The 22,354-nt window shown below is 36.4% G+C and overlaps 1 pseudogene; it reads left to right on the top strand.

The window, feature by feature from the left end:
- LOC139874586 (nuclear transport factor 2-like) overlaps window positions 1-22,354 on the top strand; it is a 102,451-nt pseudogene that overhangs the window by 5,331 nt on the left and 74,766 nt on the right.

Here is a 22,354-nt window from a genome sequence, read left to right as displayed (position 1 = left end):
GAATTTTGGGTGATGTTATTACTCATTTGTCTTTAATTTCTTCATATACTTGTTGATTATTGTTTTTCAAGAGTATGATGATGTTGTATACCTCTAGTTGATCTAGAGAAGGATTATTGTATTGCTCTCCTTGTTGATGATAGTGGAATTTAAGTGGCTTACGAGTCCCGTGGTTTTTACTCTCGATTTTGAGGGGTTTTCCACGTAAAAAGTCTCGTGTGTATTGTGTGTGCTTTGTTATTTCGTATTTGCTGATTTGGGACAGAATTGGGGCTGATTTGTGGTGATTGTGGTATACCTTATTTGTTAGTTTCCTCACGGGTTCATACGGGTCGGGAAATGCTTGTCAAACGGGTTTGTTTCCGCTTTGTAGTTTGCCCGTTGTGACCATTTTCCCATCACACATATGATCATGTTAAGAAACACAAACTTTTTCAACACAAGAAGACTCATTTTCAGTATATAATGCTTCTGTTGTTTCTTCAAGCTTTATATATATATATATATATATATATATATATATATATATATATATATATATATATATATATATATATATATATATATATATATATATATATATATATATATATATATAGTGCCAGGATCAAGAGGGAAGTAATCATTCGGGGGGAAGCGGGGGGAAGCAATTTTTTTTTTTTTTTTTTTTGTTTTTTGAAAAAACTTTGTTCACGAACATTATAGATGAGATGAAAATATGAACATTTAGTAGAGACACTTCGTGATGAATGTTTTTATTTTGGCGGGAAAACGCTCGAAGAAGTAATATATAACAATTATCGTGTTTTTCGAGCGTATTTTGAGGTTTTAGCTATTGGGGTTTAGATATTAGGGTTTAGATATTAGGGTTTATAGGGTTTAGATATTAGGGTTTAGAAATTTAGGGTTTAGGGTTTAGATTTAGGGTTTAGATTTAGGATTTAGATTGAGTTTTTAACACGAACGGTTTAGAGTTTAGGGTTTAGGGTTTAGGGTTTAGAGTTTAGGGTTTAGGGTTTGGTGTTTTGGGTTTATGGAATAAACCCAAAACACCAAACCCTAAACTCTAAATCGGGCTAAATTTTACTTCACAAAACATGGAAAAAAAAAACGTTCACATTCTTCACGAACAATATTATCTTGAATGTTATTTTTGTCGATCGTTTTCAGGCCAAAATAATAACATTCATCACGAAGTGTCTCTTCTAAATGTTCTTATTTTCATCCAATCTATAATGTTCGTGAACAAAGTTTTTTAAAAAAACGAATTTTTTTTTTTTGCTTCCCCCCGCTTCCCCCGATTGGTTACTTCCCCATTGATCATGCCCCTATATATATATATATATATATATATATATATATATATATATATATATATATATATATATATATATATATATATATATATATATATATATATATATATATATATATATATATATATATATATATATACAAACATATAAACATATGAGCGTGGGGGAATTAACTTCATCATTTATTTTGTATATACGATCGTTACAATTCATTGAATGTAATAAAAAGTAACTGACTACAAGTTACATACTGTGATATAATTTTGTATAGTATATACGATCGTTACAATTCGTTGAATGTAATAAAAAGTAACTTACTACAAAGTTACATACTATGATATTGGCATTTACATTTTTTCTTATTGTCTAATGGTGTGTGCTACATTGTTGTAAAAACATGTGTATCGGCAGAGACATGTTAGCTCTGTGTTGACTTTGTCAACCCATCCAGCGGTAGCCCACTGGAGCCTGGCGAAACACCATCACCAATTACCCCACAGCATGCCAGGCCCGAGATTCGAACCTGCATTGTTATTGTTGCAATCTTCGCATGCGTGGGACGAAGGGATCATTTGGGCCCGGTAAGAATGGTTTTTGATCCAATTATTTGGAAAATCCTCACCTAGTGGGAATCGAACCCTCACCTCTCCTAAGGGAGAGTGAGTCATTCACCAACTAGGCTATTGGCCCATCCTTATTGTGTGTGCTACATGATTCATATTTAAATCGTGTCAGTTAGAATTTTAGATTAAGGAGGCACCACTTATTTAAATTAACAATAATAAAATATAAATATTGTATTTTATAATAAATTAAATACTCCTCATGTTTTATTTAAGAGTCCGTGCTACGAGGACTTCTAATCAAACTAAATTGAAACGTAAACGCTATTATATTTAATACAATTAAAACATGTATTATTATTTTTTTCGTTAATAAGTTAAATAAAAATTTAAAGTATTGATAGTGATTAAAAATTAAAAATTTGTTTATTTTTGATTATGTGTAGGTTGGTTCGTACTTTGTTCAGCAATATTATCAGGTGCTTCAACAACAACCTGAATTTGTTCATCAGTTTTATGCTGATTCAAGTAGTATGGTTAGAGTAGATGGTGAATCTACTGAAACTGCATCTGCTATATTTGTGAGTTGATTTCTAGCTCATTATCCTTTAATTTATTGTTTCAATGATATATGCTAAATTATAACTCGTTTAAGATTGATTCTTGTTTGGTAATAACCATCTTGGGGGGGGGGGGGGGGGGGGGGGGGGTTATGTGTGTTTATGGTGTTCAAGAATTGATAAAGTTTTGGTTGATTTGTAGAAACAGATACGGTGCGCGCAGATTGATTATTACTCCATCATGCATAATTGTTTTGGTAATCTGTTTGTGAGTCTTTAAGTGGCAGTGAACATTTTATATGTTAGGGGCTACTTGTAATGTGCAAACTGATCAATCCTAAATTAGATGCAAGATTTAATTTAAGAATCGAGTTCAATGAGGGGTGGATTGTGGTGTTGATAATGTTTTTGGGACATTATCAACGTCTTTCACTTAGATTCAAGTGATCAATCACCATGTCCCGGTCTTGATTGCATTACCTTAGCTCGATTATGATTGATACTTGGGCGTGTTCACAAGCCACAAAGGGCCAGAGCAATTGCACAGAATCAACAACCTAAAATGAGAGGCCAAGCTCCCTATTTATAGGTTTGGGATATTCGCGGAACCAATGTTCGCGCGTACTTAGTAAATCCGCAATGTTTATGCGGGACATCTTCGCAATCTCAATTTATGCGGGCTTCCGCAGTGTTTGTTGGTGCATGAATCTCCAGCCGTAGTTTATTCTTACGTTTAGTACATTCGGTTATGTAATAATGTTATTTACTAGTGACTATTAATTACTATGGTGATTTTGCGCTCTTAATTAATTAAATAATCAATATGTTAAACTGCACACAGTCGACCGAGTGTGTGTACACACTCGACCGAGTGTGTAAGTCAGTCGATCGACTGACAGACACACTCGACCGAGTGTGTCTGACTTGCAGTATATATACGGGTTTAGACTTCATTGATAAGGTTACTCGTCCCATTTGTTCCAAGTGATTGTTTTTCGTCTCCAGAGAACCCTAACACCGAATACCACTGAAATACATCGTCTAGGAGTCGATCTAATCTAGGTTTTGCTCTAGGTTCGACTAATTCGATCCCGAAACGACCCGTATCTCGATTTACCTCTATTCTATTGTGTTCTGCCTTTAGTTTAGAGTTCAAGCGACCTAAGATCCATAGAATCAACGTCTACAAAGTGGTATCAGAGCTTGAGTCTCTGGTTTTTGCTTGATCAAATCGTTTTTGGGTCAAAGTTTGTGTTTTTGGTGTTTTTAGGTTTTTGGTCTATTAATCTGTGTTTACACGTTATTGTTAGTGTTTTTATTGTCAAAAGGTATTTCTGGAGTGCTTATTTTCGTTATCTACGTGTTGTTTTTGTGTTTTCCATCCATAATCGATTGCAAAATCGATTTTTGTCTGGAAAACCCTAATAGTCGACCAGCTTCTGCCAAGAACACACTCGACCGTGTGTGTCCTGACAACCGACCGAGTGAGTCCTAAGATCGACCGTGTGTATTGTTCCACCGACCGTGTGAGTTTTACTAGAGCCGTGTCAGATTACCTAAGTCAATCGGCCGTGTGAGTAAGTCAATCGACCGTGTGAGATTTTTAAACGACCGTGAGAGTTAGACAATCGGCCGTATGTGTTTGCAATACCCAAGGCTTATATAGTAACGAAGTGCTGCCAAAATTTTGTTAGACAATCGACCGTGTGATACGTAAAATCGATCGTGTGTCTTATACAGTCGACCGTGTGTCAGAGATAGTCGACCGTGTGACTTAATCAGAATCTTAATTAATCTTTTATTTTCAAAATTAATCAGTTAACATGTCGGACACTAATGAACAAGTGACAAATGAATATAGCGCGTTAGTAATTGCACCTGGACTACAAAAACTGTTACTCAACGAAAGTGAATCTGGATCGTCAAATAAAGTACCTCGACTTGACAATCTTAAAGACTTCTTGGACTGGAAAGTTAGGTTTGTTATTTACTTAAATGGTGTTGACTCTAGACTTTGGGAATGTATTGAGAATCCATTTGTTTGGCCTTGTGGAGGTGATGGTGAACCCAAAGAAACTCAACAGTTTAGTCCTACAGAGCGTGAACAATATAATCTTGAGTGTAGATGTTATGCTCAGCTAACGTAAGCGTTGTCAAAGGACATTTTCCAGCAGTTCAAAAACCGTAACAAAACCGCGTATACTCTTTGGTTGGCCCTTCAATCTGCAACAGAGGGTATTGCTACTTATCGGACAACAAAAGGTAAGGTTTTGAAGGATGAATGGAGGGCATTTGCTGCTCTTCCATCAGAGTCACTGGGCCAAACTTTGGAGAGATATCGTTTACTGGTAGCAGAGATGGCGGATTATGGGATTGATGTACCTGATGATAAGGCAGTCGGGGTGTTGAAAGATGGTCTTCCAGAAAAGTGGGACCATGAGATTGAAAAGATTCAGAACATGTACAGCACATCAGGTCGTACGTTAACATTGACAGCTTTTACTTCTAAGTTGATGGAGAAGGATATTCAGGTAGAAGCTAAGAGGAAGAGACTTGGTTCTGTAGCTGCTTCTACATCCACTTTGGCTTCATCTTCTGGTCATGCTCCATTACAAACAGCCTATATTACAGCAAATGCTTCTCAACTGTCTGCTCCACAATCTCAGTCTGGCTACTTTAATGCTAAATCACAAGCTCAGACTCAGAATTCTCCTTCTCAACAGACTCAGACTCAGACTCATGTGTTTCAAACCGAGAATATCAAGAAGAGGCCCATCGAATTAATTCAGGAAGATATGGCTTTGGCAGCTATTGTTGTTAACTCATACAACGATATGATTAGTGGACAAGTGATTAATAGTCATCTTGAAAATGAAGACTATGATCAGATTGATGAGGACGATCTTGAAAGGATGGATATACTTTATTGCATGGGTAGCATTGTGAGACGGGCTATGAAGTATTTGAAGAAAACCGAATAGAGGTCTTTGAGTTTGAATCGAGATTCGAAGTTTGGTTTTGATATATCAAAGGTTAGGTGCTTCAATTGTGATGAGCTTGGTCATTTTAAGAAGACTTGCACGAGGCCACCCAAGACTGGTTTTTCTGATCCTTTTCACAATACAACCATTTCAGTTAATCCACAACATGTTATTGTTGAGAAAGAATCTTCGGGGTCTATTCAATCTAAGGCCTTGACGACCACGTATGCTGATGAAGTGTGTGACTGGTCCATCACAGCAGATACACATAAAGCTAATGTTGTGTTTGTAGGTAAAACTGAAGCTGAAATTGAAGAAGAAAGAATTGCTAGGAGAAATGCAGGTTGTACTGGAAAAGACAATCCGAATTGCACCTGCTATGTGTGCAAATGTGATGCTAGAATGAAGAGAGCTGAGGAGATTATTAAGTTGTGCCTCAGAAAGAGGATTAAAGATCAACTGTATGATAAGTTTCGCCAAGCTCGAGACGTATCAGATTTTGAGTTTACAACTGATTCTTCCGATGAGGATGAAGAAAGAAGTTGTCATGTTGGTACTTGGTTCAGAAAAGAGTTGGGACACTTGCTCAATTGTGATCTTAAGAGTGGTGACGAGAAGATTGTTACAGTTCGGAGTCCAGTGTGTTCAGACAACAGCGAGAGCAAAGGAGGTTATGAAGCTGATTACGCGAATAGTACGAGTTCAGAGTCTGAGTCAGAATCAGATGAAGACACTCAGGTTGGAAGCAATAAATATGCATTTATGGCCAACACATCCGGTAACGATAAGGTATGTAATGATTCAGTTTCTAAATGTTCTAGATGCGTTGATTATGAACAGGAAATTGAGAGGCTTGAGTGTGTAATTTCCAAGCTTAATGAGATATCTGTTACATGTGGGACTTGTCCTAAGCTTAGAGTTGACCTTAAGAATTTAAGTTTGGAGAATCAGACTAATAAAAAGAACTATGATGATGCGCTTTTCTACCTTAATAAACAGAAAGACTATGTTGATGTGATTAAGTCTTTAGAAAATCAGGTGGGTCACTTAAAATCAACGGTTATAGATGATGGAAAAGTGATTACTATGTATTTGGGACAGGTAGAGACCCGTAAGGCTGAAAGGGATTCATTTAAGTTGAAATACGAGTCTGAAAAAGCTAGGATCGACAATTGGCAGAGGATGTCTTATGTGAAACAGACTTTGAATCCTCCTAAACAGCAGGGTTTAGGTTACAACCAGGTTGCCCCGCCACTTTTAGGTGAGTATATTAACAAACCAGTTGAGAAAAGTAAGGGTCCTGTTGTAGAACTAGTATATGGTAAGCCTAAAGAAGCACCAGTTGAGAGTACTGTTAAGATAGTTGCGTCGAAGAAACCTTTAGATGTTGTCTATGAAATAGAGTCAGATACTGATATCGACACTGAGAAAGACAGCAAACCATTTGAGCTTGTCACTAAACCAGTTACCATTCTGAAAAATCCTGTTAATTCACGTAAGATGACTGAGAGTCAAAAGGCTCAGTCTAAGAAAACCGTGACTCCCAAACAGAATAAGAAGAAGAACACCCAGGGAGTGTCACCTAAGTTTGTCAGTAAGGGCAGAATAGATGAATCAGGTCCTAAGGTAGAACAATCACCAACAGAGGCAAGTTCCAAATCTGGGAGTGTGTCCAAGTATGTTCCGCCTGGTTGTCGACAGACTGTTAAACAACAAGTCTCGTCATCCCCTTCGACTAGACAACATACTGAACCACCTAGGAGACAGTTTTCACCAATTAGACGCAAAGTGTTTAATTCTCATGATTTTGATAATGTTAACTGCTTCAATTGTGGGAGGTTGGGACACAGGGCTATGAATTGTAGACCCATTCGACAGACACCAAGAAGGAAGGTTGATTTTAGTCCAAATTGGTTCTTTAATAGGAGATCACCCTCACCAGAGTTTAATTCTTTTTCAGTGCAAACAAATGATAAAAAGGTTTTTCAAACTAATGATTATTATAGAAAACCTTTACCGAATAACACCGTTTGGAAACCTAAATCAGTAGTTAAGAGTGTTCAACGTACTGAAGGTCCTTCTGGATCTAAAGGACAATGGGTGGAATTGCCAGTTATTGGTGTTGATGGGAAACCCACTGCCATTCGGGCATGGGTGGCCCTCTCTAACTAATCCTCTTATTTTAATGTGCAGGTCGCCTACAATCCACGCTGTAGTACTTGGATTGTTGATAATGGGGCATCCAGGCACATGACAGGGAACTTGTCTTTGCTTTCTAGTGTGAAAACAGTGGATGGAGGACCAGTTTCTTTTGCAGGTAGTGAAGGAGGATTTATTACTGCTCAGGGTGTTATTGCTAATGAGAATGTTAGCTTTGATAAAGTTAACTATGTGGAGCAGATGTCGAACAATCTGCTTTCTGTTTCACAAGTTGCTGATAAAAAATATACTGTTGCTTTTGATGATAAGTTTTGTTATATTTTGAGAAAAGAGTTCGTTATTCCGGAGGACATGATTCTGATGACTGCTCCGAGATGCAAGGATCTCTATATCCTTGATATGCGTAAGGCTCATGTTAAGGCAGCTATAGGCCATCAGGCCTTTGTCTCTAAAGCTACTGAACAGGAGTCGATTATTTGGCACAAGCGTATGGGTCATCTGAGTCTAAGGAAGATGAATAATCTAGTACACAATGGATTAGTTGATAGTGTGAATGTTAAAAGTTTTCATATTCCTGAGGTATCTATTCTGTGTAAACAGGGGAAGCAGACTAGAAAGTCACATACTACCAAAAAGCATCATTCTGTCAATATTCCTTTGGAGCTGCTACGCATGGATCTTTTTGGGCCAGTTAATTGTAAAACTCTCACTGGAGAATCATATTGCTTGGTAGTTACAGATGAGTATTCCCGGTTTTCGTGGGTTGTGATGTTGAAACTCAAGTCAGACACGTTTGAGCATATTAAAGTGTTGATTCTGAAGCTCAAAAGTCTGTATAACTTGAAGGTAAGAAAGATTCGTACTGATAATGGTACAGAATTTAAGAACATTCAGATGCAGCTGTTTTGTAATGAGAAGGGGATACAACAACAGTTCAGTCCGGCTTATACACCTCAATCAAACGGTGTTGCTGAACGAAAGAATAGGACTCTAATCGAAACCGCAAGAACTATGCTAGCTGATTCATGTCTTCCAATTTTTTTCTGGGGAGAAGCCGTGAGTACTGCTTGTTATGTAATGAACAGAGTCCTAGTGGTGAAGAGACATGGTAAAACGTGTTATGAGCTGTTGCACAAGAGAAAGCCTAATATCAAACATTTTGAACCTTTTGGTGCACCTTGTACTATCCTGGTACGAGACGCTGGAGGAAAATTCAATTCAAAAGTGATCTCTGGTATCTTCTTGGGATATAGGAATCCAAACAAACGGGTGTATAACACTGAGTCTAGGCGTGTAGAAGAACGTTATGAGGTGGATATTCAGCGCAATGCTCCACCTCGTGTCAGTAAAAGGTTCGCTTGGCAGTTTGAATATGATAAACTGTTTGATTCCTTCAATCTTCCACCCTATGCTACAGAGGAGGAGATTTTAACTCAGGTTTTGTTTGATTCTCAAAACTCAACTGACAATGTTGTTACTATTCCATCGCAGGTTCAGAATCCAGTTTCTAGCTTGCAACCTAGTCCACAGAGAGTGACAGATACTTTTGATTCAGATGAGGACGGGGTAGCATATACAGATGACGATAGTGACCTTGAAGATGATGAGGAAGTTAACCGATCACGATTAACAGAGGAACATCTTAATCCTCTATATAATTAACCACCAACTGTGACAGTGCCTGAACCGCAGACTGAAGCAGGAGGTGTGAGAAGATCCAATCGTGTTATTTACCGCCTAAACGTCTACAGGATTATTATGTGGACGCACGAGGAATTCCTCATATTAGTATTCCCCAAAGTACGATAACTAAGGCATCAACTTCTGAGGTTCCGACCACATCAGAGGTCCCTGTGATTAATAATAGTTCAACAGCAGCAGATGATGTTCAGACTGAAAGTGCGAATGTAGTAACAACATTTTATTCTTCGTTGAATAAGACGGGTAGGATATTTGTGCATGCTCACTCATGCTATGTATGTCAAATTGAACCGAAAGATGCTTATGAGGCACTGAAGTATGATGAGTGGGTTAGTGCAATGCAAGAGGAGCTGTTACAGTTTAAACATTTGAAGGTTTGGAAACTAGTCAATCCACCACATGGTTGTGTGCCCTATGGTCTTTGATGGGTTTTGAAGAACAAGAAGGATGAACAGGGTATAGTTATCAGAAACAAAGCTAGATTGGTGGTAAAGGGATATCAACAAATCCCTGAAATTGACTATGATGAGGTTTTTGCTCCGGTTGCACGACTGGAAGCAATCAGGATTTTCTTGGCCTTTGCATCCTTCATGGGTTTTAAAGTTTTTCAGATGGATGTCAAAAGCGCGTTTTTGTACGGAGAGATCAATGAAAGGGTGTTTGTTGAACAACCACCCGGTTTCGAAGACCCGCATTTCCCAGAAAAGGTTTATAGACTTGAAAAGGCACTTTATGGTCTTCACCAAGCTCCTCGAGCATGGTATGCAACGTTGTCCAATTACATGATTGAAAACGGTTTTCGGAGAGGTGTCATTGATCAGACACTTTTCATCAAAACGAAGGGACAACATCTTATGTTAGTGCAGGTTTATGTTGATGATATCATATTCGGGTCAACAGATCAGGGTATGGTTGATGAGTTTGAGAAGGTCATGCAGCAGAAGTTCAAGATGAGTTCAATGGGAACGATTAAGTTTTTCTTGGGTCTACAGGTAGCTCAGACAGATAAAGGCATCTTCTTGCATCAAACCAAGTATGTTGCTGATATTCTGAAGAGGTTTCAAATGGAAGCAGAAAGACCGGCTAAGACTCCGTTGTAGTGACCCGAACTTTTCCATGTTTATATATATTAATTGAAATTGATATTTACATGATTAAATGTTTCCAACATGTTAAGCAATCAAACTTGTTAAGACTTGATTAATTGAAATATGTTTCATATAAACAATTGACCACCCAAGTTGACCGGTGATTCACGAACGTTAAAACTTGTAAAAACTATATGATGACATATATATGGATATATATATAGTTAACATGATACTATGATAAGTAAACATATCATTAAGTATATTAACAATGAACTACATATGTAAAAACAAGACTACTAACTTAATGATTTTTAAACGAGACATATATGTAACGATTATCGTTGTAAAGACATTTAATGTATATATATCATATTAAGAGATATTCATACATGATAATATCATGATAATATAATAATTTAAAATCTCATTTGATATTATAAACATTGGGTTAACAACATTTAACAAGATCGTTAACCTAAAGGTTTCAAAACAACACTTACATGTAACTACTAACGATGACTTAACGACTCAGTTAAAATGTATATACATGTAGTGTTTTAATATGTATTTATACACTTTTGAAAGACTTCAATACACTTATCAAAATACTTCTACTTAACAAAAATGCTTACAATTACATCCTCGTTCAGTTTCATCAACAATTCTACTCGTATGCACCCGTATTCGTACTCGTACAATACACAGCTTTTAGATGTATGTACTATTGGTATATACACTCCAATGATCAGCTTTTAGCAGCCCATGTGAGTCACCTAACACATGTGGGAACCATCATTTGGCAACTAGCATGAAATATCTCATAAAATTACAAAAATATGAGTAATCATTCATGACTTATTTACATGAAAACAAAATTACATATCCTTTATATCTAATCCATACACCAACGACCAAAAACACCTACAAACACTTTCATTCTTCAATTTTCTTCATCTAATTGATCTCTCTCAAGTTCTATCTTCAAGTTCTAAGTGTTCTTCATAAATTCCAAAAGTTCTAGTTTCATAAAATCAAGAATACTTTCAAGTTTGCTAGCTCACTTCCAATCTTGTAAGGTGATCATCCAACCTCAAGAAATCTTTGTTTCTTACAGTAGGTTATCATTCTAATACAAGGTAATAATCATATTCAAACTTTGGTTCAATTTCTATAACTATAACAATCTTATTTCAAGTTATGATCTTACTTGAACTTGTTTTCGTGTCATGATTCTGCTTCAAGAACTTCGAGCCATCCAAGGATCCATTGAAGCTAGATCCATTTTTCTCTTTTCCAGTAGGTTTATCCAAGGAACTTAAGGTAGTAATGATGTTCATAACATCATTCGATTCATACATATAAAGCTATCTTATTCGAAGGTTTAAACTTGTAATCACTAGAACATAGTTTAGTTAATTCTAAACTTGTTCGCAAACAAAAGTTAATCCTTCTAACTTGACTTTTAAAATCAACTAAACACATGTTCTATATCTATATGATATGCTAACTTAATGATTTAAAACCTGGAAACACGAAAAACACCGTAAGACCGGATTTACGCCGTCGTAGTAACACCGCGGGCTGTTTTGGGTTAGTTAATTAAAAACTATGATAAACTTTGATTTTAAAGTTGTTATTCTGAGAAAATGATTTTTATTATGAACATGAAACTATATCCAAAAATTATGATTAAACTCAAAGTGGAAGTATGTTTTCTAAAATGGTCATCTAGACGTCGTTCTTTCGACTGAAATGACTACCTTTACAAAAACGACTTGTAACTTATTTTTCCGACTATAAACCTATACTTTTCTGTTTAGATTCATAAAATAGAGTTCAATATGAAACCATAGCAATTTGATTCACTCAAAACGGATTTAAAATGAAGAAGTTATGGGTAAAACAAGATTGGATAATTTTTCTCATTTTAGCTACGTGAAAATTGGTAACAAATCTATTCCAACCATAACTTAATCAACTTGTATTACAATGATGGGGATATTCTTATATATGCATCTTGTTAATGTCGGTTACCAGGTGTTCACCATATGAATGATTTTTATCTCTATGTATGGGATGTGTATTGAAATATGAAATCTTGTGGTCTATTGTTACGATTTGATATATATAGGTTAAACCTATAACTCACCAACATTTTTGTTGACGTTTAAAGCATGTTTATTCTCAGGTGAATATTAAGAGCTTCCGCTGTTGCATACTAAAATAAGGACAAGATTTGGAGTCCATGTTTGTATGATATTGTGTAAAAACTGCATTCAAGAAACTGATTTCGATGTAACATATTTGTATTGTAAACCATTATGTAATGGTCGTGTGTAAACAGGATATTTTAGATTATCATTATTTGATAATCTACGTAAAGCTTTTTAAACCTTTATTTATGAAATAAAGGTTATGGTTTGTTTTAAAAATGAATGCAGTCTTTGAAAAACGTCTCATATAGAGGTCAAAACCTCGCAACGAAATCAATTAATATGGAACGTTTTTAATCAATAAGAACCGGACATTTCAGTTGGTATCCGAGCGTTGGTCTTAGAGAACCAGAATTTTTCATTAGTGTGTCTTATCGAGTTTGTTAGGATGCATTAGTGAGTCTGGACTTCGACCGTGTTTACTTGAAAAATGATTGCTTAACAAATTTTGTTGGAAACTATATATTTTTAACATGTGAATATTATGTGATATATTAATCTCTTAACGCGTTTGATATTATGTGATAGATGTCTACCTCTAGAACAAGTCCCATTGACTCACCTAATAATAATGAAGAGTCAAATGTAAATTGGAATGATTCGTGGACTGATTCACAAGTTCCCGAAGAGGAACCGGAAGAAGAGTCGGAACCGGAAGAAGAATCGGAACCGGAAGAAGAATCGGAACCGGATGAAGAAATAGAACCGGTGGGGGAAATAATAAAACGGTTAAGTAAAAGAAAATCCTCAACCAATCGACCAAGGTTAATTATGGTCAATGGTGTTTCCGCCAAGGAAGCAAAATATTGGGAGGATTACCAATTCTCCGATGAATCGGATTCCGACGAGAATTCCGATGATGTTATAGAAATTACCTCAACTGAATTTAAAAAGGCAAAAGAAAATAATAAGGGAAAGGGCATAAAAATAGAGAAATCTAATTCCAACCCCGATGAACTTTATATGTATCATCAACGCCCGAAGTCCTTAAGTTGTAACAATGACCCGGGAACCTCTAAACCACCGGGTTTTTCTAAACCAATGTGGACAACGACGGCTCGTATTAGGGGAACATCATATATCCCTAGAAACTTGGCAAAACGAACCAAAACCGAAGAAGAAGAAACGAGCGAGTCGGAATAAGATAGTTGTATTCGTGTGGTGTAATATATGTAATATAGTGTTCTTATGCTTTACGATATATGTAAAAATTGCTTGTATTAATAGGTATTTTTTTATGAATCTAACTCTTGTCTATTTTACAGTTTAAAAACACAAAATGGATAGACAACCCAATATTTTAAGAGACCTACCCGGAGACATGATTGATGAAATCTTGTCTAGAGTCGGCCAGAATTCCTCGGCACAACTATTTAAGGCGAGATCAGTTTGTAAGACATTCGAAGAACGTTCCAAGAATGTCTTGGTTTATAAGAGACTTTCGTTTGAAAGATGGGGGATATCACATTGGGAAACCCATAAGTTACGATGTGTTTACTTTGACGCATATATTGCGGGGAACCCAAATGCTATTTTACGCAACGGGTTAAGAAATTATTTTGACTCAATATATCCGAATATTGGACTTCGTGATTTAGAAAAAGCGGCTAACATGCAACATAAAGAAGCATGCTATGCTTACGGATTAGTAATGTTCGCTTCTCACCAAAGTGAGAACAAGAACATCGGGCTACAACTATTAAACAAAACGTTTCCACAAGTGACGGAGTCGGTAATTGGGGTAAGAAATGAGGTTTTTAGATTATTACGGGACTGTTGGACATTACGTAACCCTCGTCCCTTTGACGACGTTACAACACGCTGTCTTATCAACGGCCATAACGGTTATGTTGCACAAGACCAAGGATGGGAAGTAGTCCTAGTAAAACCAGAATGCATGACTTGTTTCTGGACGTATGAATTACGTGTCTTTATTGCCTTTGCTGAACGACTTGTGTACTAGTTAGAATTATCTTCACAACTATCTTGTATCAAAGTTATTGTGTGCGATATTTCATGCTTTATGTAAAATAAGCGGTATTGTAAGTTTGTAAAATATTGTATAAAAGTTTGAACGCGAAATATTATTATAATCAGTTTTTCATATAGAATTGTAGTAGTTGAATTGTATATTAGCTACTAAGTATGAACTTAACGGGTAGGTACTACCCGAATTTAAACTTATAAAACGCTAATATGAAGAAAAAGCTTTTATAAATGAGTTCATATTATGCTACAAAATACTATTAACTACTCTTAATATTCTGTATGATTAACTTGTTCCATTTAACTATTTTGAAGGAAATGGCACCGACTACTCGACACACCGTGAATATGAATGAAGAGGAATTCCGTACTTTTCTAGCTTCAAACATAGCCACAGTACAGGCTGCGCTACATACCAACAATAACCTTGGATCTAGTAGTACAGGAAATCGTGTAGGATGCACCTACAAAGAATTCACTGCCTGCAAACCTTTGGAATTTGATGAAACCGAAGGACCGATCGGATTGAAACGGTGGACCGAGAAGGTCGAATCGGTGTTTGCCATAAGTAAGTGTACTGAAGAGGACAAAGTAAAGTACGCTACGCATACCTTCACAGGTTCTGCGTTAACATGGTGGAATACCTATTTAGAGCAAGTGGGACAAGACGATGCGTACGCACTACCGTGGTCAGCATTCAAGCACTTGATGAACGAGAAGTACCGTCCCAGAACCGAGGTCAATAAGCTCAAGACAGAACTTAGAGGGTTACGAACCCAAGGATTTGATATTACCACGTACGAAAGACGATTCACAGAATTATGCCTATTGTGTCCGGGAGCATTCGAAGATGAGGAAGAGAAGATCGACGCGTTTGTGAAAGGATTACCGGAAAGAATCCAAGAAGATATAAGTTCACACGAGCCCGCCTCCATACAACAGGCATGTAGAATGGCTCACAAACTCGTGAACCAAATTGAAGAAAGAATTAAAGAACAGACTGCTGAAGAGGCCAATGTGAAGCAAGTCAAAAGAAAGTGGGAGGAAAACAGTGATAAGAATCACCAATACAACAACAACAGCAATTACAACAATAATCGCAACAATTATCCTAACAATCGCAACTACAACAAACGGCCCAACAACAACAACAACAACAACAACAACAACAACAACAACTACAACAATCATCCCAACAACAATAATAACCGCAACAACAACAACAATCAGAAGCAGCTATGCCAAAGGTGTGAAAAGAATCACTCGGGGTTCTGCACCAAATTTTGCAACAAGTGTAAAAGAAATGGTCATAGCGCGGCGAAGTGTGAGGTCTACGGACCAGGGGTTAATAGAACGAAAGGAACAAATGGTGTCGGAACGAGTAATGGCGGAGCAAGTAGTGTCGGAGCAAGTTATGCCAATGTAGTTTGTTATAAATGTGGAAAACCGGGCCACATTATTAGAAATTGCCCGAACCAGGAGAACACGAATGGACAAGGCCGTGGAAGAGTTTTCAATATTAATGCAGCAGAGGCACAGGAAGACCCGGAGCTTGTTACGGGTACGTTTCTTATTGACAATAAATCTGCTTATGTTTTATTTGATTCGGGTGCGGATAGAAGCTATATGAGTAGAGATTTTTGTGCTAAATTAAGTTGTCCATTGATGCCTTTGGATAGTAAATTTTTACTCGAATTAGCAAATGGTAAATTAATTTCAGCAGATAATATATGTCGGAATCGAGAAATTAAACTGGTTAGCGAAACATTTAAGATTGATTTGATACCAGTAGAGTTAGGGAGTTTTGATGTGATAATCGGTATGGACTGGTTGAAAGAAGTGAAAGCGGAGATCGTTTGTTACAAAAATGCAATTCGCATTATACGAGAAAAAGGAAAACCCTTAATGGTGTACGGAGAAAAGGGCAACACGAACCTACATCTTATTAGTAATTTGAAGGCACAAAAACTAATAAGAAAAGGTTGCTATGCTGTTCTAGCACACGTCGAGAAAGTACAAACTGAAGAAAAGAGCATCAATGACGTTCCCGTCGCAAAAGAATTTCCTGATGTATTTCCGAAAGAATTACCGGGATTACCCCCACATCGATCCGTTGAATTTCAAATAGATCTTGTACCAGGAGCTGCACCAATAGCTCGTGCTCCTTACAGACTCGCACCCAGCGAGATGAAAGAACTACAAAGCCAATTACAAGAACTTTTAGAGCGTGGTTTCATTCGACCAAGCACATCACCGTGGGGAGCTCCTATTTTGTTTGTCAAGAAGAAAGATGGTACATTCAGGTTGTGTATCGACTACCGAGAGTTGAACAAACTTACCATCAAGAACCGCTACCCACTACCGAGAATCGATGACTTATTTGATCAACTACAAGGCTCGTCTGTTTATTCAAAGATTGACTTACGTTCCGGGTATCATCAAATGCGGGTGAAAGAAGATGATATTCCAAAGACTGCTTTTAGAACACGTTACGGTCATTACGAGTTTATGGTCATGCCGTTTGGTTTAACTAATGCACCAGCTGTGTTCATGGACCTTATGAACCGAGTGTGTGGACCATACCTTGACAAGTTTGTCATTATTTTCATTGATGACATACTTATTTACTCAAAGAATGACCAAGAACACGGTGAACATTTGAGAAAGGTGTTAGAAGTATTGAGGAAGGAAGAATTGTACGCTAAGTTTTCAAAGTGTGCATTTTGGTTGGAAGAAGTTCAATTCCTCGGTCACATAGTGAACAAAGAAGGTATTAAGGTGGATCCGGCAAAGATAGAAACTGTTGAAAAGTGGGAAACCCCGAAAACTCCGAAACACATACGCCAGTTTTTAGGACTAGCTGGTTAATACAGAAGGTTCATCCAAGACTTTTCCAGAATAGCAAAACCCTTGACTGCATTAACACATAAAGGGAAGAAATTTGAATGGAATGATGAACAAGAGAAAGCATTTCAGTTATTGAAGAAAAGGCTAACTACGGCACCTATATTGTCATTGCCTGAAGGGAATGATGATTTTGTGATTTATTGTGATGCATCAAAGCAAGGTCTCGGTTGTGTATTAATGCAACGAACGAAGGTGATTGCTTATGCGTCTAGACAATTGAAGATTCACGAACAAAATTATACGACGCATGATTTGGAATTAGGCGCGGTTGTTTTTGCATTAAAGACTTGGAGGCACTACTTATATGGGGTCAAAAGTATTATATATACCGACCACAAAAGTCTTCAACACATATTTAATCAGAAACAACTGAATATGAGGCAGCGTAGGTGGATTGAATTATTGAATGATTACGACTTTGAGATTCGTTACCACCCGGGGAAGGCAAATGTGGTAGCCGATGCCTTGAGCAGGAAGGACAGAGAACCTATTCGAGTAAAATCTATGAATATAATGATTCATAATAACATTACTACTCAAATAAAGGAGGCGCAACAAGGAGTTTTAAAGGAGGGAAATTTAAAGGATGAAATACCCAAAGGATCGGAGAAGCATCTTAATATTCGGGAAGACGGAACCCGGTATAGGGCTGAAAGGATTTGGGTACCAAAATTTGGAGATATGAGAGAAATGGTACTTAGAGAAGCTCATAAAACCAGATACTCAATACATCCTGGAACGGGGAAGATGTACAAGGATCTCAAGAAACATTTTTGGTGGCCGGGTATGAAAGCCGATGTTGCTAAATACGTAGGAGAATGTTTGACGTGTTCTAAGGTCAAAGCTGAGCATCAGAAACCATCAGGTCTACTTCAACAACCCGAAATCCCGGAATGGAAATGGGAAAATATTACCATGGATTTCATCACTAAATTGCCAAGGACTGCAAGTGGTTTTGATACTATTTGGGTAATAGTTGACCGTCTCACCAAATCAGCACACTTCTTGCCAATAAGAGAAGATGACAAGATGGAGAAGTTAGCACGACTGTATTTGAAGGAAGTCATCTCCAGACATGGAATACCAATCTCTATTATCTCTGATAGGGATGGCAGATTTATTTCAAGATTCTGGCAGACATTACAGCAAGCATTAGGAACTCGTCTAGACATGAGTACTGCCTATCATCCACAAACTGATGGGCAGAGCGAAAGGACGATACAAACGCTTGAAGACATGCTACGAGCATGTGTTATTGATTTCGGAAACAGTTGGGATCGACATCTACCGTTAGCAGAATTTTCCTACAACAACAGCTACCATTCAAGCATTGAGATGGCGCCGTTTGAAGCACTTTATGGTAGAAAGTGCAGGTCTCCGATTTGTTGGAGTGAAGTGGGGGATAGACAGATTACGGGTCCGGAGATTATACAAGAAACTACCGAGAAGATCATCCAAATTCAACAACGGTTGAAAACCGCCCAAAGTCGACAAAAGAGCTACGCTGACATTAAAAGAAAAGATATAGAATTTGAAATTGGAGAGATGTTCATGCTTAAAGTTGCACCTTGGAAAGGCGTTGTTCGATTTGGTAAACGAGGGAAATTAAATCCAAGGTATATTGGACCATTCAAGATTATTGATCGTATCGGACCAGTAGCTTATCGACTAGAGTTACCTCAACAACTCGCGGCTGTACATAACACTTTCCACGTCTCGAATTTAAAGAAATGTTTTGCTAAAGAAGATCTCACTATTCCGTTAGATGAAATCCAAATCAACGAAAAACTTCAATTCATCGAAGAACCCGTTGAAATAATGGATCGTGAGGTTAAAAGACTTAAGCAAAACAAGATACCAATTGTTAAGGTTCGATGGAATGCTCGTAGAGGACTCGAGTTCACCTGGGAGCGTGAAGATCAGATGAAGAAGAAATACCCGCATCTATTTCCAGAAGATTCGTCAACACCTTCAACAGCTTAAAATTTCGGGACGAAATTTATTTAACGGGTAGGTACTGTAGTGACCCGAACTTTTCCATGTTTATATATATTAATTGAAATTGATATTTACATGATTAAATGTTTCCAACATGTTAAGCAATCAAACTTGTTAAGACTTGATTAATTGAAATATGTTTCATATAGACAATTGACCACCCAAGTTGACCGGTGATTCACGAACGTTAAAACTTGTAAAAACTATATGATGACATATATATGGATATATATATAGTTAACATGATACTATGATAAGTAAACATATCATTAAGTATATTAACAATGAACTACATATGTAAAAACAAGATTACTAACTTAATGATTTTTAAACGAGACATATATGTAACGATTATCGTTGTAAAGACATTTAATGTATATATATCATATTAAGAGATATTCATACATGACAATATCATGATAATATAATAATTTAAAATCTCATTTGATATTATAAACATTGGGTTAACAACATTTAACAAGATCGTTAACCTAAAGGTTTCAAAACAACACTTACATGTAACGACTAACGATGACTTAACGACTCAGTTAAAATGTATATACATGTAGTGTTTTAATATGTATTTATACACTTTTGAAAGACTTCAATACACTTATCAAAATACTTCTACTTAACAAAAATGCTTACAATTACATCCTCGTTCAGTTTCATCAACAATTCTACTCGTATGCACCCGTATTCGTACTCGTACAATACACAGCTTTTAGATGTATGTACTATTGGTATATACACTCCAATGATCAGCTCTTAGCAGCCCATGTGAGTCACCTAACACATGTGGGAACCATCATTTGGCAACTAGCATGAAATATCTCATAAAATTACAAAAATATGAGTAATCATTCATGACTTATTTACATGAAAACAAAATTACATATCCTTTATATCTAATCCATACACCAACGACCAAAAACACCTACAAACACTTTCATTCTTCAATTTTCTTCATCTAATTGATCTCTCTCAAGTTCTATCTTCAAGTTCTAAGTGTTCTTCATAAATTCCAAAAGTTCTAGTTTCATAAAATCAAGAATACTTTCAAGTTTGCTAGCTCACTTCCAATCTTGTAAGGTGATCATCCAACCTCAAGAAATCTTTGTTTCTTACAGTAGGTTATCATTCTAATACAAGGTAATAATCATATTCAAACTTTGGTTCAATTTCTATAACTATAACAATCTTATTTCAAGTGATGATCTTACTTGAACTTGTTTTCGTGTCATGATTCTGCTTCAAGAACTTCGAGCCATCCAAGGATCCATTGAAGCTAGATCCATTTTTCTCTTTTCCAGTAGGTTTATCCAAGGAACTTAAGGTAGTAATGATGTTCATAATATCATTCGATTCATACATATAAAGCTATCTTATTCGAAGGTTTAAACTTGTAATCACTAGAACATAGTTTAGTTAATTCTAAACTTGTTCGCAAACAAAAGTTAATACTTCTAACTTGACTTTTAAAATCAACTAAACACATGTTCTATATCTATATGATATGCTAACTTAATGATTTAAAACCTGGAAACACGAAAAACACCGTAAGACCGGATTTACGCCGTCGTAGTAACACCGCGGGCTGTTTTGGGTTAGTTAATTAAAAACTATGATAAACTTTGATTTTAAAGTTGTTATTCTGAGAAAATGATTTTTATTATGAACATGAAACTATATCCAAAAATTATGATTAAACTCAAAGTGGAAGTATGTTTTCTAAAATGGTCATCTAGACGTCGTTCTTTCGACTGAAATGACTACCTTTACAAAAACGACTTGTAACTTATTTTTCCGACTATAAACCTATACTTTTCTGTTTAGATTCATAAAATAGAGTTCAATATGAAACCATAGCAATTTGATTCACTCAAAACGGATTTAAAATGAAGAAGTTATGGGTAAAACAAGATTGGATAATTTTTCTCATTTTAGCTACGTGAAAATTGGTAACAAATCTATTCCAACCATAACTTAATCAACTTGTATTGTATATTATGTAATCTTGAGATACCATAGACACGTATACAATGTTTCGAACTATCATGTCGACACATCTATATATATTTCGGAACAACCATAGACACTCTATATGTGAATGTTGGAGTTAGCTATACAGGGTTGATGTTGATTCCAAAATATATATAGTTTGAGTTGTGATCAATACTGAGATACGTATACACTGGGTCGTGGATTGATTCAAGATAATATTTATCGATTTATTTCTGTACATCTAACTGTGGACAACTAGTTGTAGGTTACTAACGAGGACAGCTGACTTAATAAACTTAAAACATCAAAATATATTAAAAGTGTTGTAAATATATTTTGAACATACTTTGATATATATGTATATATTGTTATAGGTTCGTGAATCAACCAGTGGCCAAGTCTTACTTCCCGACGAAGTAAAAATCTGTGAAAGTGAGTTATAGTCCTACTTTTAAAATCTAATATTTTTGGGATGAGAATACATGCAGGTTTTATAAATGATTTACAAAATAGACACAAGTACGTGAAACTACATTCTATGGTTGAATTATCGAAATCGAATATGCCCCTTTTTATTAAGTCTGGTAATCTAAGAATTAGGGAACAGACACCCTAATTGACGCGAATCCTAAAGATAGATCTATTGGGCCTAACAAACCCCATCCAAAGTACCGGATGCTTTAGTACTTCGAAATTTATATCATATCCAAAGGGTGTCCCGGAATGATGGGGATATTCTTATATATGCATCTTGTTAATGTCGGTTACCAGGTGTTCACCATATGAAAGATTTTTATCTCTATGTATGGGATGTGTATTGAAATATGAAATCTTGTGGTCTATTGTTACGATTTGATATATATAGGTTAAACCT

Source organism: Rutidosis leptorrhynchoides, chromosome 11, assembly GCF_046630445.1.
Source record: "Rutidosis leptorrhynchoides isolate AG116_Rl617_1_P2 chromosome 11, CSIRO_AGI_Rlap_v1, whole genome shotgun sequence".
Classification (NCBI taxonomy): domain Eukaryota; kingdom Viridiplantae; phylum Streptophyta; class Magnoliopsida; order Asterales; family Asteraceae; genus Rutidosis; species Rutidosis leptorrhynchoides.
Note: the sequence above shows the minus strand (reverse complement) of the source record. Positions and strands in the feature narration are given on the sequence as shown.